Source organism: Mchenga conophoros, linkage group LG11, assembly GCF_057382185.1.
Source record: "Mchenga conophoros isolate Kocher_MC1m ecotype Shallow Benthic linkage group LG11, M_conophoros_male_GT1.1, whole genome shotgun sequence".
NCBI lineage: Eukaryota > Metazoa > Chordata > Actinopteri > Cichliformes > Cichlidae > Mchenga > Mchenga conophoros.
In genome coordinates this window covers 6,874,780-6,899,879 of record NC_140536.1, presented here as the reverse complement: position 1 = coordinate 6,899,879, position 25,100 = coordinate 6,874,780, and the positions used below count along the sequence as shown (strand labels likewise).

The 25,100-nt window shown below is 40.0% G+C and overlaps 1 protein-coding gene across 2 annotated transcripts in view; it reads left to right on the top strand.

The window, feature by feature from the left end:
- LOC146563502 (low-density lipoprotein receptor class A domain-containing protein 4-like) overlaps window positions 1-25,100 on the top strand; it is a 280,198-nt gene that overhangs the window by 62,958 nt on the left and 192,140 nt on the right. The gene's annotated exons all lie outside the window — the stretch shown is intronic.

Sequence of the window (25,100 nt, the reverse complement as noted above, 5' to 3'; positions counted from 1 at the left end):
AATCAGAGATACTTCACCGGTATAATTTCCATCCAACTGCTTATACACAGTTTTAATGTATTGCCAGCAGACATAATGAGGTTCTGGTATTCCTGTCCCCGGCAATCTTTTCAGCTCCTCTGGGGGGAACCCCAAGGCAGCCCCAGGCTGGATGGGATATATTAGTACCAGCTGACCTATGTGGAAAAACTATATATATGCACGCACACACACTTTGGATTTTACACAAAAGGGACTTTTGCTTGCATACACAAGCAAAAGTAAACAAAAACAACCCTTTAATTTCAGAGTTCAAACTAATACAACTTTAAACTAAGGCAAGCTGACTAAACTACAGGCACACGAGGAAGTAAATGGATGCAAAGACAGCCAAGACGGAGACTGAGGGGAAGGGCAGGACTCTATACACATGAGAAGGTAATCAAGGAAGTGGAAACAGGAGGGTAATGAGACATAACTGTGAGCAATCAAGACAGTGAGACAGGAGGAGAGAGGTAAAACTAGACACAGGAGATGATAATCTAAATAAAACAGGGAGTGAGGAAAAAAAACCCAAACATTTAACAGACACATGAATAAAGTTCAAATGAAGAGAACAACAAAAGATGGTCATTACCAACAAAAAAGTATTATGCAGTACTTGTCCGTTAAGAATGTATTTCATCATGTTAGTTAGTCTCTAGAGAAGTTAATTTGTTACACTCCCCTGACTAAACTTTTGTTTTACTTTGTAACATGACCTGAGATACATTGTTACATAATTATTAGCTAACTTATAAAACTTTGTCTACAGTCTGTTACACAAGTGTTAATCAAAGCCTACGTCAAAGCAAAAACCAACCCAATAAACACTTGACAGCAATCACCACAGTAGATTGTATCACAGAAGTGGTGGCTGCAATGCTACAAGCCTGCTAGCTTTTTGTTAGCATGCTGTCTGTGTAGATATTTGGAGATGAATTTTGCAGCCACTAAATGGTTTCTGTCCTGGGTGCGGTTTGTACTTTACCATCATCTTCTTGTTTTTTTGCACAGTAGAAATAAAAGCAGTTTTGCCATTATTTTGTGAAAATACATTCTTAAATACCATTGAGTCCTGATTTGAGCGAGTGAGCTCGACTTATGCTTGCCTTAATTGTTATTGTAACAAATGAAGCTACAGCCATATTGTAGGAAAGTGTTGCAGAACCGCTCAGATAGCCATGAACCAGATGCTCAATGCCAGATCTGAGGAAAATGTTGATGAATGTTTAACTCAATTCTCAGGTTAATTGAATTTATCAGGAAAGGCTGAGAATTTCTCCTCCAGTCATGTTTTTCTAGGTTTAGCTAAAGGATCTTTGATCTGCTGTAAAAATCTAGGGAGCGTTGCTGTCCTTGCAGATCAATAGCAATTAAATAGAACAAAAAAAAGACCCTACTGAAGGTGACTTTTAGTTCACTTAAACACAGATCACACCCTCGTACTCCACCACACTGTTGAATAAACTAGACTCAGTCAAATGTAGACTCATCCTCAGGAGGCAAAGTCATTTTTCATCTCGCCCACCCAGGGATGAAACCATCTCTGATCTAAAGCCGTGCTGCGTGCTGCGTGTTTTTGTGTGTGCGTGTGTGTAGGGGGCTGAATCAGTTGTGTCTCTGGCAGACAACAGTGTGTCAGGTAGCAGGATTCAATATCGGACACCTGTCGGAAGCAGTGACGCACACACAAACACACAAACATATGCACACACTGATGACAGGGTCATTGGCAGGGCAAAACCACAGTGAAGTGTGAAAGAGCTCCCCAGTTGCTCCATTACACCCCCCTCTGCTCTCCTCGTCTACCTTCTGCTCATCTGCTCCTTTCTGCTCCCATTTCCTGCACATCCACTCTCATGGATTGTTTTTTTTTTATTTGCGTCACCCCTCTGCGCTCCCTCTCTTTACCCGCTTGCTGTATCCAGCTTGCTGCAGTCTGTGTTAGGCTGATAAAGCCCGGTTAGGTTATAGGAAGAGTCAGCGGGGCAGAAACAAAATGCCGCTGCTAGGTTTTAAATCTGAGCGCTGTCACCCGAGCACCGCTGGGCAACTGCTGCTCTGGGATACATAGCGTCTGGTTGGCTGGGTGTTGGACAGGATGGCTGTCTGGGTGACTGGCAGGCATGCTGAATGGGAGGCTGGCTGGTTGGGTGAATAGCTTACCTGCAGCATTCTCACAGGAAAATCCTCTGCCCTTAGTAAAAAGAACATGAGCATTATGGTGATATATAAACGGAGGCTAAAACTGAACACTCTGGAGCTGTTTTATACTGTCCGTCTTCTTTTTGTGGAGGAAAGTGTGTTTGTATTGTTGCATGTCCTGTTCAGTTTCCATGGACACAACAGATTTCTGTGTTTTTGACAGTGCAGATCCAAAAGAAGGTTAATAGAAGATCAGTATTTTTAGAGTTGCAATTAATCATTATTAACAGTGTTTTTCTAGTTTTTTTCCGCTTTAATTATGTAATAGAGAAAATTACTTTTATAATGAAAGTGCTTTGGATGCTAAAATAAGACTGGAAACATTAAAGATCAGGACACATACTGATCTTGAACATGCACGTATATGGCTACATGCTGCATGTTTTATAAAGAGAAAGGTCTCGCTCACACTAACAAGCCTTCATCTCTAAGCAACACAACAGTTTTTAGCTATTTGCGGCTGAAATCTTTATTGCTTTTGTTCACTCCCAGTGCTTTTACTGTACTACCTGCGCCCAAAAACGTTTTCATAAACATCTAATATTTAACTGCAAATACAGCAAAGCCAGCCCATACCGTTGAACAGTCTACACCCTGTTCTCTCTTTATGACTTAGTGCAGCGGCCCCCAAATTTTTTTGTGCCACGGACCGATTTAATGTCAGACAATATTTTGGACCAGCCTTTAAGGTGTCGCGGCTAAATACAAGCAAATAAAATGATACGACCAAGACAAAAACTGTGGTATTTTGTAAATATAATAATAATAAACGTTAGTTCACTGTGTAATTGTGTAACTTTATTAGCACCGTCCTCCTGAAATGCACCAACAACATTGAGAGTAACATCCTCCTCTCTACCCCTTAATGCTCTCTGGTCGCTATTTCAAAATAAGACACACAACTACAACGCGGGAAAAGACCCAGGGAAACCGAGTTACCGATAAAAACCCTGAAAATCATAAATTTCACACCTGAGCCTCAACTCTCGCAGCCCGGTACCAAACCGCTGACTTTGTGCATAACTGTGTCATTATCTAGCAAATGTAACTGCCTGAAATTGACAATTTTGTCATTATACTGGAAATATGAAACCATTTGTCTTCCATCAAAGTTTAAATTGATTAAATTTGCATAAACACAAAGTTGCTTATCAGCAGGTTGGTACTGACCTGTCTGAAACTGGCACAGCTCTTTGATACTCGTCCTTATAGAGCACAGTTTAGAACAGGGGTCACCAACACGGTGCCCGCGGGCACCAGGTCGCCCGCAAGGACCACATGAGTCGCCCGCGGGCCTGTTCTAAAAATAGCTCACCATAACAACTTACCAGTAAGCTGCATCTATTTTTATTTTTTCTTGCTATTTTTTTTTAATCACAATTGCATTGGCGTTAATTTGTTAGAGATAATATATTAAAAAAATGTTTATTATTAAATATTAGATCATGATCTAATATTTAGTGCTAGCTGGTCTCCACGGAAACAGTTGCCGTGAAGACCAGCAAAGGCAAAGGTGAGGAGATGAGGAAAACATGGCGGAAAAAAGGAAGAAAACATCTATAACGCGGTGAAGGAGTTTTTCGCGAAGAAAAAGGTACCGTTGGAAAAGCTGGTATCAGTGACTACCGACGGGGCTCCTGCTATGATCGGCCGACATACGGGATTCATCGCTCACTGTAAAGGTGACACAGAGTTCCCAAACTTCATGCATTACCACTGCATCATTCACCAGCAGGCGTTATGCGCAAAGGTGATCGGCTTCGAGCACGTCATGACTCCCGTCGTGAAGATCATAAACAGCATCCGCTCCAGAGCTAAACAGCACAGAACATTCAAGGTGCTATTGGAGGAGCTGTCAGCTGAATATGGTGACCTGCTACTACATACGGAAATCCGATGGCTCAGCAGGGGACGGATTTTGCTTCGTTTTTTGTCACTTTTGGGTGAAATCAAGGAGTTCATGCAATCCAAAGGGGAAGACACATCTCTGCTGGAGGACACCGAGTGGACACTTGACCTTGCGTTTTTAACAGACATTACTGGGAAACTGAACCATTTGAACTGTGAGCTGCAAGGCAAAGGTAAGACTGTTGCTGACATGATTAATGCTTTAAATGGATTTAAAGCCCAGATGAACATTTTCTCTGTGCATTTACAGAGAAAAAAGGTGCTGCACTTTCCCTCTGTGCAGATGGTGCTGAAAGACAATGCTTCTGCATCTGAGACTTTTGACAAAGTTGCAGAAAAGTACACTCAAGTCATAAACCGACTTGGTCAAGAGTTTGAGAACAGGTTTTGTGACCTTGATCAGCTTGAGCCATGTGTCTCATTTGTTTCCAATCCTTTCATGAATGTGGACACAACATGCATTGCTGAGCAACTAAGTTCAATGTTCAGCTTGGATGCTGGACAGGTGAAAATCGAAATTGTAACATTGCAAAATGACGTCCACCTCAAAGCCTATCTGGGTGCACCAAACTTTTGGTGCCTTGTTGACACAGAAAAGTACAGTGGTGTGTGCACAGCAGCTATGAAGGTTGCCAGCCTGTTTGGTTCAACCTATCTTTGTGAATCAGCCTTTTCTGACATGAACTTCATCAAGAACAAACACAGAACACGCCTCTCCGATGCACATCTGCAAGACTCACTCAGAGTTGCAGTGTCAAGTTATACCCCAGATTACAACACACTGGTGAACAGCATGCAATGCCAGGTTTCCCACTAACAGACAAAGAAAGCCATATTAGATGTTCTCAGTGGCAACATTACAGTGTCATGTCAAAGTTTAATTTAATTATTGAAAAACAAATGTGTTTGTTAAGTGTAACATGTGACAATTTGCTTTAAAATGCTGCCAATTTGGTGAAAAGTTCTGTAAAATTTGAAAGTTGATTTTTTGTATGTTACATACATACAAAAATAATGTATGTAACAGTGCATGATTTGTTAAAATTTGTTAGTGGTAAGTGAAAATGTTGTAGAAGTGATCACTTCAAAATGTAAATACTTGCAGAGATATATAGAAATAAAGCGTTGCATATTGATATTTATGTTTCCTACCTTGTTTCCTAATTGCATTCTTTATAATTATGGTGAAAAATAATTATAATAATAATGTCCGTACATAGATGAATATCATTAATTATTAATGATAACACATAATTAAGTTAAACTGAGGAAATTTGTTATTTGAGAAGTGTGTGTCAAACTGGTAGCCCTTCACATTAATCGGTACCCAAGAAGTAGCTCTCACTTTCAAAAAGGTTAGTGACCCCTGGTTTAGAAGATTTAGAACCATATGTTCTTGTTGTTAAAGATCATTGTTAGTCTAAACTGGCCCGAGTAGTCTAGGAAGATTTCAGTTGTTGATGTAGCAATGCCTGTGTTTACTAGTGATAAGAATTTATTTATACTGATTACAGCTTTTTGTAATCATGGAATGATAAAGAAGGCAGTCGACAGTTTCGGTCTCTTAGAGTAGCAAAAGCATTAGCATGATTTTTTATTTTTTTACCAATGTAAGTCCAGTACTTCCTCTCCTTTGTTTTTGGTCTCCACCAACTCCAGATGAAACATTTAGCTGAGAAATGTTCCATAATGCTCAATGACTGGCCTCCACCTGCTTGTAGAGATTATTTTCAGACATCCATTTTATTCTTTTTTTTTACACACTTAACATCAAACTAAAACAAATCATTCTCAATGACACATAAGTTCTAATTAAAGACTTTATTAATTGTATAATATAAGAAGACAGATCCCAAACACAAAGCTAGCTTCCTGTTTTGTCCAGTCAACATTTATGTAATGACAATGATATAAATCAGCACACTTGAGAAGCTAGAAACATGATCACCTTTTTGTGTGATTACCTTATTATCCAAAGTGGTGTCAGTTGCTTTTGCTAGGAAGACGAGCCCACGTAGACAGACAAATTTACCATATGGTGGCCTAGACAGGACAAGAATGACAGGAAGCTATGATAGCTGCACAGGATGGCTTCCGCGATGCGATTTCTTTTGTCTGTGAGGAAAATGAGGAGAGAAGAATTTTTAAAAAACAAAGGAAATGGCGGGTAGAAAATACATAAAAATACAGTGCCATAAAGAAAGGGACACCGTGTTGTAACAGGAGGCCATGCAGAAAATTACAGAGAAACTCAGACTACCTTCCCTGTTCCCCTGACCTCTCCCTCCCCATCGTCTCTCCATGTGTCTGCTCCCTCTTTCGTAAATGTTAACTTGCTAAAGAGAACACAGAAACGCTCAACCAGACAGTGTGTGTAAGTGTGTGTATATATATGTGTGTGTGTGTGTATATATATATATATATATGTATATATATATATATATATATATATATATATATATATATATATATATATATATATATATATTTCTGTGCATGGCAGGAAGCATCATATTTACACACATACACACAAGCACAGACACAAACAGGAGCCAGACAGTGTGTATGAAGTGCAGCTTCAGTGAGTCCATCAAGTGTAATGATTGCCATAAATTCCCTCCTGGCTGCTTCTCTCAGCATCCTCTCCTTTCCTCCCTCTGCATCCCTTCATCACACTCTCCCCTCTTCCCTACATCAAACACTCCTCTCCCTCCCTTCTGCCCACCCATCCCGCCTCTATCCATCAAGCCCTCCTTCCCTCCATCATCAAACCCTCCCTTCTTCCATCCCGCCTTTTCCCGTCTCTTTGCTTAGGTTTCCTGGGTGACATCTGGTGCGTCTGGCCGGGCGGGCTGCTCCTCTCATCCTTCCTTTCCCCTTTTTTAACTCTTCTCTTATTTCATTTTCTTTCTTAAACTGTCTGCCCTCCTCTTCCTTTCTGTTCCCCCCTCTCGCCCTCCTACTTTAAACACGACTGCTGTTACAAAGACATTAGTAACAGCAGATGTTTGATATGCGGAGCTCTGGTGAAAGTTGGTCGCTTTGACAACGACACATCCTCTTAAAAAGTGAAGAAAACGCAAACAAAGCCTAGCCACAGGTGCCAGGTAGAGAGAAAGCAAAATCAAAATGGTGGAAAATGAGGTCTGATGTGTGTTTCGAACATTCCTCTGGAAACATCGAGTTTTCTTTGATGAATTAAATATTCTTCAGGAGCATTTTTCCTGACAGTCAACAGCCTCTGTTTTCCTCCAGCCAAACGCGTATGATGCCAGCGGGCTGGCTCTGCCTCTCCCCCGGCCTCCCCTTACACCTTCTATCCTCGCTCCTCTCCCTTCATCTTTCACTCATTTTTCTTTAATGCCCCCACCCCGTTCTCCCAACTTCCACACGCACATACGCACACCTCCATCATTCCCTTCCCTGCTTCGTTGTGGGCAGATAAATCATTTGCGGAGTGGCAAAAGCTGCAGTGACTCATCTACCATCTAGACCACCTCGGCGAGCGAGAGAGACACAGAGAGAAACAGTAGGTGAGAGAAAAAGGGGGCGCCCGAAAGGAAATTAATAGAGTGAGAGAGGAGAAGTCAAATGAGCAAGAGAGGCTGTGAATACTAAAGTCAGCCAGCAAGAGACGGGGAGAGAAAGGAGAGGGGAACAACAAGAATGAGGGAGAGAAAGTGAGGAAAAAAGAAATGAGATTCGCGGTCAGCGTGTGACAGATGAGGTGCTGAATGAAAAGGAGGAAAGGTGGAGAAAGGATGGAGAATAGCAAATGCCCACAGAGAAAATATAATGTGTGAATGTGTGTGTGTAAAGGCGCTGAGGGGGGACAGTAGATGGATAAGGAGGAGGGGGTTACAGGGGTCACCTCAGAGACAGAGAAAGGCAGGGCTGATTGACAGATCTGCTTCTGGCAGACTTTGAGCACACAGCCGTCTCCTGATGCCTCGCCTGAGTGCTGCAGTTTGTGCACGGCTGACATGCAGCACACCTCAGTGGACTTCCAACTTTATGAGGACCAGTTCAGAGGCTGCACTCTGAACCCCTGACTGACAGGTGGTCCTACCCAAGCACCAGTACTCATTGCCAGGTTGTGTCACTTGTTACGTTTGTTTGTCTGTAGGATTATTTTAAAAGTGTAAAAAGATGGATTTTCATGATTTTTCCTGAGGAAAAAGAAAAGTGGCTTTGCACAACTTTGGAATTGTTGAAGTTGATGCAGATCTTTGGCTATGTTCAAATCGCTGCAAATATCAAACTGAAAGTTTCATTTCCATATCAAGCAAAAATGTTGAGGCATAATATTTATATTATTGAGAAAAAAATATCTGGATCAAAGGACTCGATCCATGCAGGCTTTAGATCTCTTAAGTTTGTTTAAAGTCATTTCAAGGTAATTTAGACTGACTGAGAGAAAGTTCAACAAGTTCATACTGGACACATTAAGCTGTTTCATCAAGTGAATATGTAAAATTATTAACATACCAGACTCCAACAAAGTGAATCTATAGTGTAGAACTTGATGAAACGGCCTCAATAAAGTGGAGATATTGAGGCTTGAATTGGCTGATACACTAACAGAAAGATTTGCTCTCCTTATACATCGCACTTTAATGAATCACACCTTTATTTCACATCAGGAGCCCTCAGCTGCATAGCAGAGTCAAAGATAACATGCGAGGCTGTGCTAGGCTAAAAATACGTTATCAAGGGCAGGGACTGAATGTATTCATTATATTAAATTATATATATATTGTATTGTTACCTCTGCTTTTATAATAAAAAATTTTTTTTAAAACCATGTTGTGAAATCCATAAACTTGAAATTTTAGGTTCTTATTTATATCATTCAGTTCAATTCATATCTATTCATTTCTATAGCCTCATATCACAACAATAGTCACCTAAAGACGCTTTATGTTATAAAGGAAAGATCCTACAATAATGCTGCAAAACCCCAGCAATTGGACGACCTCCTGTGAGCAAGCACTTGGCGAAAGTGGGAGTGAGAAACGCCCTTTCAACAGGAAGAAACCAGACTCAGGGAGGGGCAGCTATCTGCAACACAAGACATAAGAACAACGTAAAACTTCTTATTTACATGAAATTAATCAGTTAACCAAGTCATTTTTATTTAAAAAGGTGATTTCAGCAGATTAGTCACAGGAACAGTTTGGGAACAGTGAAGTTCCCAGATGCTTCAATAAAACCAAATGCCTGGCAGAGTAAGCATTTTTGGTGCTTCTGAGGGTGCTCCTTCTACTCTTTACAGAAACATGGGCAATTGTGTTTCTCTTCATGGCCTGCAAAGGTCATTACTAGTGTTGGACGCCATAAGCACTTCTTTAATAGAGCGTCCTGGATACTGCTTAAACCAGCCAAGACATATTATCTACCCAGCATGTCCTGGGTCTACTCCATAGCCTGCTCCTGGTAGGAGATACCCAGAACAACTCACCAGGGAGTAAACACCTCCTGAGTGATCAGACTTCTCCCCTGTCTCTAAGGGACAGCCCAGCCAACCTTTGGAAGATCCTCTTTGTCACCATTTGTGTCTATGATCTCATGTTCTTGGTCAATACCCAGTGCTTGTGGCCATAGCTGAGGATCGCAATGTCGATCTTTCTTTCTTTCAGGATCCTCAGCAATGCTGACGCTGCACTAATCTGTGCATGAGTCTCCTGCTCCAATCTCTTCTCAGTCATTAACAAGACCCCAAGATACTCCAGCTCCGCTGCTTGGGGGAACAGCTCACTCATAAACAGGACCGGACACTCCTCCCTTTTCCAGCTGTGCGTATTTTTGATCTTTTTTTAGTGTAGAAAGAATGCTAATGTAAGGACAACTAAAAGGTTGCAGGGTGTCCAAATAATGCAACTCACAGCCTGGTGATTGTAAATGAGATGCCAGGTGGATCTCTTCCCTGTCACTACATGATATCATCGCTCCTGAATTCAAGGAATTCACTCGCCTGTCTTGGAAACCCACTGTACATCTAACTGACAATGTTTGTCTCTTGCATTCTGAGGCTATCAGTTAGCAATCCAAAGCCAGACAATAGAATAGACAAACACCTAAGTGTTTGAAAAATTCTGAAACAAACATTAGCCACTCAGTGTCAGTGCATACCAAGATAAAATAATTTCAGCTGTGAGGGTAGAAACTTAGGTTACTAAGACAGTGTTGACTGGCACACTCTTAGTAAAATAACCCCACAGCCCTCATATATGAATGTAACCTAACCAAGCAGTGTGAGCTGCACAGTGATAGGTGATCAGTGAATTATATTATTTACATCTGAGCTACGCTTCATAGTGGAAGTTTGTAGAAACTCACATGGTAAGGGTTCAGTGTGTGTTTAGAGAGATGTGGCATAAATGGGTCGTTGCTAATTACCCTAATAGCTGCTTCTAATGTCGCTGTTTGGTTACCAGCTCACTTATTTGCACATTTAAAAATCAATGTATCAAGAGAACAATGAGGCCTGCTGTGGATGCGTGCGTGCAGCAGAGGAGATTTTTGTGCTACACTCACTAGCAAAAAAAAATGACCCGTCTGTCTAATAAACATCCTCCACTCCAAAGGTATGAAACTCAAGGAGGATAAAACTATAACAAGCTCACCCTGAGAATATATGTTTGTGTGCGAGAGAGAGAGCGAAGGAGAGAGAGTGAAAGTGGGGGTGTATCGACTCGTGAAAGTTGTGGAGAAGATGAAAAAGCGACGCAGCCGCCTCGGCTATTGCTCTGGAAGACATTTTTAGTCTGTTTTTCAATTTACAGTTAATGAGATTTTCAGCAGCCTCTCTCTATTCTGTTGTTAGTGTTTATCCTATCCTGTCTCCATAGCCCCATCTTTTATACCGCTGCAGTTCACCCTGTCTGAGCCGGATTGGCTTGTTTGTATAAATAGCTTACCGTGCGCTTGTGTGTGTGCGCGTGTGTGTATGTGCACGCACCTCACTGTGAATACATTTCGTGGAAATGCTTGTCCATACATGTGTGCAAATGCATATGCATTATGTGTACCAAAGGCAATGCGGTCGCGCTTTTGAGTGCGTGTTTGTGTCTTGGAGCAGCATGCACTGAGGCGTTTTCCTGTGTCCTCCTGTTCTGCGCTGCTCTTCTGCTGCCTGACATCTAAAATACATTTGTTTTCATTTATCAGCCAACCAGACCATATAGCAGCTTCTGCTCAGTGCCACAGACTGAAGAGGAAAATTCTACATTTAAGCCGCCCCTGTCCTTTGATTTGTCTCTCTTACCACAACTCAATGTTACCCTTTAAGCTCGAACTAGCAGGGAAGACAAAGGGATTGTGTTGTGGTTTCTGTGCGCGACCAATCATAATCAAGTGAAATACGCATCAGAACATCACACTCAGTGTAAAAGCTTCAAGTTAGACTTAAGAAAAAAAACCAATTGCAATTAAAACTGATGAGAAAAAAAATAAAGAAGTTGTGAATATGTGTTAAACATTATAATTAGGTAATCAGGTGCTCAAATTCTTGCCTCTGAGATGGCACTTTAATCATTCACACAGAACTAAGTGCACATTAGAAGTAGCTCATTATTCTGATGTTTACTTGAGGAAGGATTTTAACTTTCCCGAGGGAGGCGTCAGCAGGGAGTAAGGAGTCATATGATTGGATTTTTGTAGTATCCTGTTGATGCGCATGTTAATCTATCCTTATTTGAGAGATACGCGACTGATGGAAGCCGAGTAATGCTGATGAGGAAGTGAAACTGTGTCACGTAATGTGGAGTTTGAATAGCATTTGACACGTTTGTATTTCCATTACTGGTGATGAGGCAGTGACACCGGGCCAGCAGACTGTGTTAAGATGTTTCCAGGCGGCCATAAATCAAAGTGGCTCGTGTGCAAATGTGTATGTTCCTGCGTCTGCACAGAGAGGATGGAGACTAACGGGGGATGCACAGGCAGCAGATAAAGATCAGACACCAGGGGGATGTTGCAATCATGCATATCAGTGAATTTAAAATACATAGATAACCCTATCGAGCAGGCTTAGAGGCCAGTCTGGCAGCCAGTCAGTTTTCACACAAATGGGGTCCTCAGTGGGGGGGCTGCCTTGCAGGAGTCTGATTATGGTGTGATGGTTGTGTAAACCACAAAATCAGTCAGCTCGACACCACAATTTATAATGTGTTATCTATAAAAACGGATCAACTTTTATTGATGCCTGATCAGACTTGTGCCGTCGAAAGAATCTGACAATATAAACCCAACGACAATCATCTTCAGGTGCTTTATATCATAAGGTAAAGATCCTGCAGTAAGAAAGAGGAAGATCTGACAGTCCTCTATAAGCAAGCATTTGATGACAGAGCAAGTCTGATGTAAAACTGAAACTTAGAACATAAGATAAGACGATCAGATATGCTTTATTTATGCAAAAGCTGGGAAATGTCTTTATTACAGCAGTTCAAAATAAAATTAAACATATAACAAATAGCTTAAGTCAGTAGGATAGTTTCCAGCTCGCTAAATTGTAACACAATAGGATAAAAAAAATGTTAATGCAGTAAAAAAAAGTAAACAGGCAAACTTTCTTCAAAAACTGACATAAAAGAAAACCAAAATTCAAAAATAAATCTTTAAACTAATGAAAAATACAAAGTTATCAGTGCTGATGTGTGTGCACGTAGTTTCAGTCTCATCAGAATTAGTAGCAGTGAGTCCAACATAATGACTGTAAGAAAGTAAAAGTAAACAAGAGTAACAGTTACTTTGTGTTGAAAGAACTCTGCAACTACACATTTACACATAACATCAACCTGTCCAGGCAGATCAAAGAATACTAGCCAGTATTAGCTTGTTGATGTATTTTCATATATACTTCATATTCCAAAAAACATGTTAAATTGATTTTCTGCATTCATAGTTTGAGAAACATTCAGCAAACCACTTAAGCCCCATTAGGACTGGCTAACATTCCAGGTGGAGATGGGAGGATATAAAGTGTCTCTGCAGTCCCAGGTGATGTAATCTTATTTCTTTCTTTATTTTTTCACTTCAGAGCTTACAAGACAATATGTATTTGTATTTATTCTTTGTCTGAGTAATCCAGTCCTAATTGTCAGTACATCCGTGAGCATGTTACAAACAAACTATTTTTAATGGCATTAAGATACAAGCACGCAGCTCCTGATAAGACTTAAATTACAGGAGTGATTGGCTTGAAAACAGGAGATGCATTTAGCTGTGATTATTACTAGGAAAGGGCTGAAAATCTGCTCACATAAAGTAATTTCTAGACTAGATGAAAGCCAGTGACCTGAGCTCCCACCTCCCCTAGAATTCATCTTTGCTCCTGCAGATGATGTGTTATACAGTATTTTATGGTGTGCCCTTAAAAGCAGACTTCTGGGGTTGCGTCACCTCATACCTATCTATAATTGTATGTCTTCCTGTGTACTTTGCACTCTTCAATCTCATATTCTTCCTTTAGACTGCGTTGTGCGGCGTGTTATCTCACAAAGCAGAAACGGCTCGAAAAATAACCGTATAAACATCTATAGATACACTCAGTGATGCCGTAGCCTGCAGATACAAGATCACTGTGGGAATTTCTCTATGTAGGTACACATTATCACTAATAACACATCTCTGAACCTTTGTTATGGGCAAAGACTGGCTAGAGTTGGTAGGAGTCTAATGACACTCTTTGGATAGACACTGTGAATGTATATGTGTGTCAGAGCGAGTGAGCGAGCAGGGGGAGATGCGCGTTTTAAAGATTATGTTTGCTTGAGGTAAAGAAGCCCTGTTTATGTTTGTAAGATGAGTCGTATGCTTCAGACTGCTGGGAACAACCTGCGAGTTTGTATGCAAGTGTGTAAATGTAGCCTTCCACCGCCAGCATACATATTCACACACGCCGCCTCAGTCCCTGTGAGGTATTTGTTACAGGGCAAACATACTGTATCATTACTGGGGTCGTGAGAAGGTAATGGGAAACAGAATGAGTCATCATATAGGATGTGTTAGCTGTGTGATATGGTATGAGTAGAGCCTCAGGGAAAGTGGCATCTGTACCTCATCTCCTTGTGCTTCCTTCCATCTTTCCTTCCCTTTTCATAAAAAGGATTCTTGTTGTGGTTGTGGTACTGGCATATTTGTTACATCAAAATTATCTTTGCGACAAAAAGCATGCTAGTCAGTGTTGTAATTCAAATGACAGGATGTAATAGTGAGGTTCCAAGACACATGGCTATGGGTTTTGACCGATGACTGTAGAAAATACAGTCAAGAAAAATGCTAGAATAATAGTCTTGTGTATATGAGACTTACTGAAAATGTTTACAATTTCAGCTTAAAGTCAAACATTAAAAAAGTCCCATTGTTACAATATTTGTTTCCAGCAATAATTAAAATAAGCTTTGAAGAAGCTGCTAAATAGCTTAGCAAGCAAGGCTCTTTAGCATTCAGTCAGAAAGTGGAAGGTAATGAACCTTACTTGTTAATGTTAGCTATTGTTACCAATAGATGTTATTTAAATTTATCGTTATTATTAGTTTTTGCTAATACTAGATGCTGGTAATTACTCTATATTATGTTTTGTGACTTATGGTAAGAAGAGCTAGCTAACTCTTAGCTAGTTTGGGAGGAAGCTAATTAGCCTTGCCTAGCTTAAAGATGATTTTGTCAACCCATTTCATTATTTTGGATACATATTGTTATAGTATCCATTCTGCAAACATTCACCAGGCCTCTGACACTTTTTCAGATTCTTCATTCCATATTTAGTAGGGACTTGGAATAAAATTATCACGTAGATACAAATTCGGGTGACCATTAAGTTACATGTACATGAATGTGAGACTTAAAAGGAAACATAATGAACCAAATATAGAATTGGGATTTAAAAGAAATTAATTTTAAAAAGATATAGATATTAATAACTGTTGAATGCAAGATGATGTTTGTACAAACGTTTGATCTGATTGGCCCATGTGTTAAAATGGAGATTGGGTACATACAGACATTTACATACAAGCTACAGTCATTAAAGTAAGAGGAATTTGTGTGTAGCTATAGGCTCAGTGTAGAGACCAGTCAGGTTTCCCGTTTATTAGCATTCGATAATATTCTAAGTTTTGAACCAATAAGCAAACTTCTAAAAGAGCAAAATAAAACTTTGCTATTATTTGTGCCTTTGTTCGAGTTGATAGGAAAAAGCACTTCAGCGTATCACTGCTGCCTATACTCACATTGTTTATGAGTTAAAAGATGCATCACTTTCTAATACCATTGTGCAGTCCAAAAGGGATAAGTGTTTCTGCTGTTCCATCGACTCCTAAAATATGGTCTTCTTGAGTAATAAATCCCACTTGAAATTTTATTCATTTTGCTTCAGTTTGATTTTATTTTCAGGCTCTCTGGAACAGAGTACCACGGAAAACGTTTTCACTCTAAAGAAGTCCACGGTAGGCCCTGAAACCCTCTGTAAAGAAATAAAATACACAGTAGTCGTTATAATGTTCATTAAATTAACTTTTACATGGACTGATTCTCATATAGCGCTTTTCTACTCTCCCAGATCACTCACAGCGCTTTATACAACATGCCTCATTCACCTATTCAACCACCAACCTTCCGATCGGTAGAAAACCCACTCTGCGTCCTGAGCTACAGCCACCACACAGGATCTGTGAGGGAATCTAAAGGAATTTTAAAGAAAGAGATTATAATAAACTGACTAAAAAATTAAAATAAGTAACAAACTGATATCTATCCTAAAGAACAAACTGAGAGAAGCTGCATGAGGACTGACTGTTACAAAATCAAGCCAAGGCAAGTATGTACAATTAACTAGCGTGATTAGATTGCTGCACAAGCACAAGCACACATAAAGCACTAGAATTACTTTTGAAGCATGTAAAGTAATCCAGACTTAAGTGATTGTGCGGTCATCACTACAGACAGACAGGTTGTCTACATAAGTGTCAGCTGCGTATTGTCTCTGCATGATGACAACAGTGAACTGCGGTCGATCGAGACACTGATGTTCAACAATAATCACCCTCATTAGTCATCCGTGTGTGTTGTTGTCCTAGATTAAACAATGAAATAAACTCAAATCCCTGTTCAGAAAAGTCCCCTCAAATAAAGAAAGCATGAATAGCAAATTCTTCTAAAGATTAGTTGCTATGTTTCAATTAGCAACTGATTTAAAAAAAAAAAAAAAACAGGCTTGAGAAAGCCAGTGATGATATATGGACCATCATACGTGTTGTCCTACTGTGCAAGCTAGAGTCCACGCTCTGGGTTTTTGACTTGTGATCAGTGGTTTGGAATTAGTGTGAGAAAATGTTAAACCTTGTTCTGTCCCCTGTGATGTGGTGCTCATGTCAACATATGGTCAAAAGTGTTAATGTGCTTAATTAGGCCGGCACTCTGAGCAGCAGAGAACATCCCTGCTCATTAAGTCTGATAAGGAGAAAAAAAGAAAGTTGCTCCTAATGTATAGGAACAGCGACCTTTGCCTGATTAATGCAGAGTGGGACTGGCGCGCAGTGACCGGGAAGCTCCAAAAGGACTCGGAGCTGCAGCACTTTAACTGCATTATTATCACACTCATTTTCCTTAGTCAGCTTCTGGTCTCACTAGAGTTTTATGGCTGCTCAGAGACTCAGCTGAGAGATTAAGGACTCATAACAAGTTGTTTCATGTAGAGTGTCACCTCTAATGTCCGCTTACAGCAGAATGAAATGAGCCATTAGGCCTGACCTATCTACCCCGGTTTCTGTTGAGATTCTGAGAGAAATGTCACTGTGGCTCGTGCACTTTGTGGCGTGCAGCAGGGCTCTCCCAGGATAAGATCCAGGAGGAGGGGGGTGCACGGTACAATGAGGAATATTTACAGTAATTTGTGGCGCGTTCTTCCTTCACACATTTAAAATGCATTAGAAGCCACCGATAGCCCATGACCACTGACACTCCCGCCCACGCACAGCCTGTGCCAGGCGTTTAGGTTTGTTTGTGGAAGTAGGTCCATCCACATTAAAATGCAGACATAAGTCAACTCTCCTGCTGGATATAGAGGATAAAAGCTGTAGAAATCCACAGCAAAAGAAACTGTTCCCGTCCACAGTAGCTTTCCTGCCATTTAGAATAATTTGTTTGTAAAAGGAAAAAGGCTAATTTGGATTTATGATTTAGTGAAAAGTTTACATTTTTTTGTAGAAAAAAAGTTTGATTTGAATCAAAGTTTTTCTCTGTTCTAAGCAATTCACTTCTACATACTTTTATAAGTGACCCAGCTGCCTGGAACAGGGATGTGTCAGAATCAGCCAACTCCAATCTGGCCCACTAAACGGCCTTGGAAAATGTGAAGGAGGGGAATAGATTTTGAGCTTTTATCTGTATTTTCACAAGTTTTACAGCTTTTCCTACTATAATAAAGACCTCCCCAATGGCCACTCATGATGTGTCACACCTGGCAGCAGATCACACCTGTCCTGCTTTGTCTTCGCTGCCTCCCTGAACATTTTAGGAGGGATTTCACTGCTAAACTTTTAATGAATGTTTGGATCTGGTCCTGAGCGCCTCGGCAGAAGTGTCGACCCTGTACGACCGAGTTCACAGGCTTGATCCTAAAGTGGGGCCTTTCTGGCTGTTCGGAAATTGAGGTTTAAATCTAAAGGTGACAGCGCTTTTTCCATCAGGGCCACTCAGCTTTGGAACAACCTGCCTGAGGAGATAAGGCTTGAAAATCTGTGACTTCCTTTAAGCGACTTGGAAGAAATACTTTTTTTAATCAACTTACTTATATGTGATGTCACCTTTTCTAACAGTTTTGTTGTTTATGTGTCTGTTTTCTGTTTTTTATGTTGCTTTTGCAGTTAATATGGATTTTATTCTTTTGTCGGAGGTTATTTTTTACACTGTGTTTTGTATTTTTGCTTTCCTTTCTGTTTTTTTTTTTAAAGCTCTGTCCTAACTCTGGATCTACTGTTATTGTGGTGGTGGTGGTGGGGGGGGGGTTGCTTTGTTTTGGGGGTTTTGGGTTGGGGGGAATATTGGAATAGAGGTAAATGAGCAAAACTTGTGCTATTACAGTAGATTTACTGTAGCAGTTTTACCTTATAAACATTTCTACTTCAGAAGTACAATTTCTAGTTAGAGACATGTTTATCAACTATAAGCCAATTTGCATAGCCATGGACACACTGGAGCAGAGCTGGTTGACTGTAAATACACAATTTACTAACTCAAAGAGGCATAAAATGTTAAGTAACTCTTAATTCATTGTGGCATTTGTTGACCTTATCCTTCCTTCCTGTCACTCATAAGTGAACATAATCGAATTATGCACTCTTAAGGCTGTATGTAACACAAACACGCCGTTGAAAACAAACGGTGATGTATTTTTGATCTAGTGTGGCAATTGTGTGCTATAATTGAACAGCCATATCACAATATTTTAAAAGGAGACATCAGGTGTTTTTCCAACAACCTGTTTTTGTGCACATTTCAATGGAAATGAGGAGTTTTTACATTGTTTGATGTGCAAATGTTTGTACGAGTACAAACACGGAGACATGCCAGGTGAATAAATGATTGTATAAATGATGCATGTGACCTCCACTTTGCTAGGCTTACATAGGGGCAGATGAAAAACATCAGATCTGTTTGCAATGATGAAACTGAAACCCTAATAATATCAGATCAAAGTAACAGCAGTGCTTTATATCTATTCTTCTTAATTTCATGTATAACTGCATTCTTTTCTCAATATGGCTTTTGGAAAAAATACTGGAATGCGTTATTACTTAGATGTACTGGTCAAATCATATTAGTACCACATTCAGTCAGTTGTAAGGTTGTTAAATAACCAACACAAACATCATCACAAACCCAAAGAACATAATAAAATGTTATTTATTATAATATTATATAACATTTTGAAAAATGTTGAAAAACTTTAGCTTATAGAAATAAAACTGAATTTAATTAGAATTTCTCAAATTAAAGCCATGTGCCCACATAAGTAGGCAAGAAGTAAGTGTTGAGTATCTCCTCCAGGACACCACAGGTTCACGTCCCATTTAGGAGCTTTGTGTTCTGTGCTTTGTTTCTTTCTTTTTTTTAATGCCCTGATTTGTTTTCATTTTGCTGGCTTTGCACTTTCACTTGCTCCTTGGCTAGGTGACTTGTAGTTTAGTCGACTACTAAGCTAGGATAGATTTAGAAAAGATGCAAGGCTCACTGATCGTGCTGCCCTGTATGTCACACGCTGACGTCAGTAGCCTGCGTGCACGGCACACATACGATTCATCGTTTCAAACTGCACCATACTTCAAACCATAACCCTACTGCTCTTTATTGTTGATGACTGCATGTGTGAACAAACACATGGGCATTGTTTTTTTTTTTTGCAGTGCATCATTTTTGGTAGCATAATTTAACCCACATGCAACACACGAGCCTGCGTGCCTGAGGAATTCATCTCCTCCTCAGACAGTTAGTCAGAGCTCTCTCGGGGGAGGTGGGTCGCTCCGTTTGCCTGGGCTGTGCTGTCTGATTTTCTTGATACTTTGTCTTTTTTTTTTCTTTTTTATCTTCCTCAGTCAGAGGGAATGAGAAGGATTTTTGCTGCATGACTGCAGCCTGTAATGTCTCTGCTGCCTCTAGCTCCTGCATTTGCTCATGCTGTGCCTCTTTGTGTCATCTTTTTTTTTCTGTGTCTGAACTTAAATATACCTGCATATTTTCATGTTTACATACTCTTTTGAATGGCCTGTAAAATTGTCTGTATTTATGTCTGCATTGTAGGAGATTTGTTCTTTTCAAAGATGGCTTGGAAGCACTAAGGCTTTACTGGATGTAAATCATTTTATCAAACAAAGCTAAATGTCTTTTTAAAAAAAAATCTTGCTCTCAGCTTCTTCAAAGAACAGTAGTTTCACTCTGTGGGACTCTTTTATTTATTTTCTGCATTGCTAAGTGTTTCATGTCTCTGTTGTCTGGTACTTTCAATACAGTCTTTACTTTCTGTCTTATTTTCAGATTGGATGGAATGGGTAAAATGGCAGTGGTTGAAAAAGCTTGTTTCTACCGTAGACAAGTCAAAAAGTTCAAAAGTTTTGACCCGACATGGGTTTTCTTATACCACTTTGCAGAATCTACCTGTCAAGCATTTGATTCTGTGATAAATATTGCCTGTAGCTGTAGTATTAGTCGCAGAGTGGAGGTTTTCTGTGCCTTTTGGAAGTGATTTTTCAGTTAAAAAAAAGTCCAGGAAATGTTGAGAGAGTATATAAAACGGAAAGAAACAATTAAAAAAAACAACAAAGAAAATGCATTCTTGTGTTGGCACCATGCTGTGTGTAAAAATGTTTGGAATTCAGTGTTCAGTTATCACATAAGAGTACATAAACTGCACTCAACATGTTCAACCCATCTGCTCTGTGTCATTTTATATCAAAGAAATGAAAGTTAACACCCTAACCACTTCGTCTCCAGTCATGCACGACCATCAGATTTGGCTTTAACTCAGAAAAAGATTCAGGTTAACAGGTGACCTGCTGTTTACGTTTAGTATTGTAAGTTAAATAAAAGTTGCGTCTGTGAAGTCAAATAAAAAATACAAATAAATTACACAATCTGGCTGAAATGTCTAATCTGTCAGTATTTGTACATGGTAGTACTGTACTTGTGTTCTGTCACGAATTCCTGGTAATATTGGATTTAAACGCAGCGCTCACTCACTGCTGCTAATAAAGCTTCATATTCACGCCAGGTTGACTTCATTTCTTTCCTCGTTGTTGCAAAGACTTCATTCCACCAATCACAGACAACCCCAGAACTCAAATACAGTCAAATCACAGCAACACGGAAGGCTCCTTTGCGGTCTTATTGTCAGAAGGAAGGCCCTTGCGGCTCATCCGCTTTACATTCGTTCTGTAGCTCAATAAATTCATATGTATGAGCCCAGTGTTTACGCCTACAGTCAATCTCTGTTTTTCTCTGTTCCTTATTTCTCGTCTAATCCGTCCAATCTGTTCCCATCTTTTTGTCTTAGTTTGATGATTGGGACAGCTAGCTAATCAGCTGCACTACTACTGCACATCAGGAGACATTTTAAGTAAATCCTTTGAGAGCCCTTGAGGGAAAGGCTTTTGATCAGTTGTCTCTTTATGGAAGTGTAGGCTAATTTTGCCCGATGGCTCTTTATAGTCTTTGTGTGGAGCTCTTGTGTCGGTATGGATTGTCAGATTAGGTCTATATTTGTTCTTTGTTTGTTTGTTGTTGTTGTTTTAAACACATCTGCATGACTTAACTGAACTGCACACACACACACAAAAGCCAACAGTATAAGTATTTCTATACCATCTATCACAGAGTGGCTAGCTTCCGTGTTAATGGCATCCACTTCCTGTCTCTCGTTTGCCAGCATTTCTGTGCCTTATGCGTCCGTCGGTATGCGTCTGTCAGTCCGGCCTCTTGACACTACAGTTGATGCATGGCCAGATTAAGCCTGTCAGATTTATCACACTCGACTGGCAGTCAGCGCGACGCAGAGCCAGATCAGACAAGGATTTGACGAATGACGCCTTCAGCCTACCTTTGTTTGCTTCTTGCTTTGCCAGTCATTTTGTGCACCATTACACACTTTAAGATAATTTATTTATCTGTTTTTTTGGCCTGCGGTGAATGATATATTAGATAATTCCCCTGAAAGGGGGTTTAAAAAAGGAGGTTTAGAGGTTATGTTTTTAGATGTTTCTGCTTTATTGCCCGAGAAAGGTAAAGGATAACGTGCACTTGTTGTGTTATTAGTGTGTGACAGCTCAGTAAGTACGGATTAAAAAGGAATGTTTTTGGACTGAAACCAACTAAAATTACCCACTAAGAGCTGTGTTTAATGCGGTCTTTATTCGCAAGTCCAGGAAGACTGGAGTGACGCCTCTGAAATACTAAAAAGCAAAAGAAAAATATGGGATCTATATTTTTCTTGAGAAATCAAGCATTAACTGTCTATGACACAAGCCTGTGTTTCTCACTGTCCGTCACAATACATTATAGCACAGTGTGATACCATGTTATACAATAGAAGACATACTGTAAGATAAAATAGGATGTGGTGTATGCATGAATGTGGACTAAAGGAGGAAAATAAACCTGCAGGTAAGTTGGATGCTTCTGGGATAGGTAGCTACGTGTTGTTTAGCTCTCTGCTGCTTTTGCTACCTGTACTTAAAAAGTGCTGGATTATCTTCTTCTCAAAATGATTTTTGGAATGATATGAATATACAAACACATGCTCTCCACAGTATATTGTTACAAAGCTTTTGCTTTAATTTGACACATTGTTTCCGTCCAGTAAATAAATGGCAATTGTTGGGTGTTGGTGTCCTTGTAAGACTAACAGTATGGTTTAAAGCCCTTACTGAGCTGTACGGCACTCTGCACTGTGCTCGACCTTAAGAGCCCATAAGCTCTGGCCGCAAGCCAAGCTCATCAAACTGGAATACAGTATGGATGAGACTAATGAAGTGGACTAAAGTAGATCTTCCATTAATCAGCTGTGAACTTGTGTAATCTTTGTCCATGTGTGTCAGAGTGTCGGTGTCCTTAAACTACTTGTCATTTGCACATTAGGAGAATGTTTTATTAAGACAAAGAGTCGATATTATTAAAGAAATGTGGAAAAGTATATGATTATATTTAATATACTTTAAACAGGGCTAACAAAGCCACACCCCCACCCATCTGTGGCTGGTTGTCTCTGTAGTAAAGACTAAGTTTTGTATGGTTAATGGATCTAACACAGTGCTTTATTATGTGTCTTATCACATATTTACTGTGATGGTCTTGCCTAAGAACACTTTGATGTCTATGTTAGAGGAGCTGGGGATCAATCCACTGGCTTTGAACTAACGTCATCGTAATGTTTTTTTTAAGACAGATACTGATATCAGTATTTGGTCATTTAAAATTCTGGTATTCTGATATATTGGCTGATATAATGTCCCTAACATTTCTTGTTTATTTCTTTTCTTGTTCTGCTCGACTTTTCTCAGTTGGTTGTTGTTTTGTGGCATTCCAGACATTTTTCAGCCATTATAAATGGTGATAAATTATCAAATGGCTTATATTAGCCAATAATATCAGCCCGTCAATAACAATTATATTGACTGTTGCATCTTTCAGAGAGAATAGTAGTTGTCCGTAAATGCATCAAGTAGTTATACCTGCCTGTGCTCTCTATAACAGTGCTATCTATAGGTATGTAGTAGATATGTTTGCGTATGCTTTAAAATCACAGAGGGCCAGTTGAAGTACTTTTCTTAGCCCTAAGTAACGTGTGCATGTTGCATGTAACCTAAGAAATCTGGTGATGGGATGTTAGAGTGGGCTGTAGGTCGTCAGAAAGGCAAATAATTTGAGACAACCCAAATGAACTTTAGGATCAAACAGAATCTCAGGCGCTTATCTGCAGCTGGAGGTGGAAAAAATGTTCAATTATTGTTAAAACATTCAGGGAAAATGGCCTCCAGTTTTCACATACTAGGAGTGTCGAGTTCATCAGTTACTTTGTCTTTTTTCCACACTTAGTTTGAATGTTTGAGTGTGCACACTGTGTCCACTACTCATTGTTTAATCCAAAGAAAGAACAGTGAATATATGAGCTAACCCGTCATAATCTCCAGGAGATCCACATTGTTTTATTGTCCAGCAGCAGAACATTTTGTATTTCCTTCGGCTGCCGCTGTCAGATACACATAAACAGTCCGTGAAAGCTTTTCTTTTTCTTTCTTTCTTTTTTTAATGACTCGTTTTTTCGCCACGTCTGTTGCGGCAGAACTCTGAATCACCTCGGTAGCCCCAGTTCTTTATTTGTTATGCAATCACATTCTTAGCATGCTTGAATTTTCAGCGTAACAGATGCGACCAGCCCCGTGGTTAAATAGTCTGTTCCCCAGTCCATGTTTGTCTGTCTGACTGCTGTCTCACTGATAAGCACATGTCCCTGTGTGACCCAGCGGAGGAGTCAGAGCTGGCTGTTAGAACTGCTAGTTGTCCCCATATGCTACAATGACAGACAGATAGTAGACACAGAAACACGCTCCCGTACTAATAATGCTCTGACGGAAACACTCCTCACTTTACCCACTTCACGGAGGCTAGAGGCCACACGCAGTCTTAACAGTTTAAGAACCCTGGAACAAAGCTTATAATTGTCATTATAAAGGTCTGCATAGGACTCTTTGCTCAAGTACAGTCTCTCAAGGCTACAATGCAGGCTGTCTTATTGGAGTTTATTTTATGACTGACAGATGGCAGCACGAATGCACTGCTGACTAAAAAGCTACTGAACCAGGGATCTTTTTGTGCTTGTTAGGCAAATATGTAAACCACTACATTATGGCGCTGCTAAGTACAGGGGTAGATTTTTGAAAATTTCACCCTTATGTAGGCAGTTTTCTTTAAAATGGCGAGATGGATTCAGCATAGTAATTCAAAAAGAAGAGCATAGCTTTCCTTACTGGAGGTCCACTCGTGAAGAGGCTGGAGACCGTAGACTACTTGCAGACTAAAATCTGTGAGTGATCAAAAGAAGATGGGCTCCAAGTTAAATTAATGTCAGCGTTTAGGTGACACATGCAGAGTGACTGCTGACAGCCATATAACAGTTCAACTGAGATTACATGTTTCCAGAGAGACCTGGCCAAGAGAGCAGCACAGAGTGTAACAGATAGAAACAAATATAGCCGACACACCGAACTCAACATCCAGATTGCACGAAATAATGTATCCAGAAGATGCGTAAAATCTAAGAGTCCAGGGCCTTCGCCATCTGCCTGCAGCCATCTGAGGTTGCAGTTTCTTTTTACATCATCCTCAGGTTCAAAGGTGATTCAGGCTGTTTGTCAGTTTGCTCAAATGTTCCAGGGACAAGCTGGATTGATTAAAATAGGCATATATGTTCT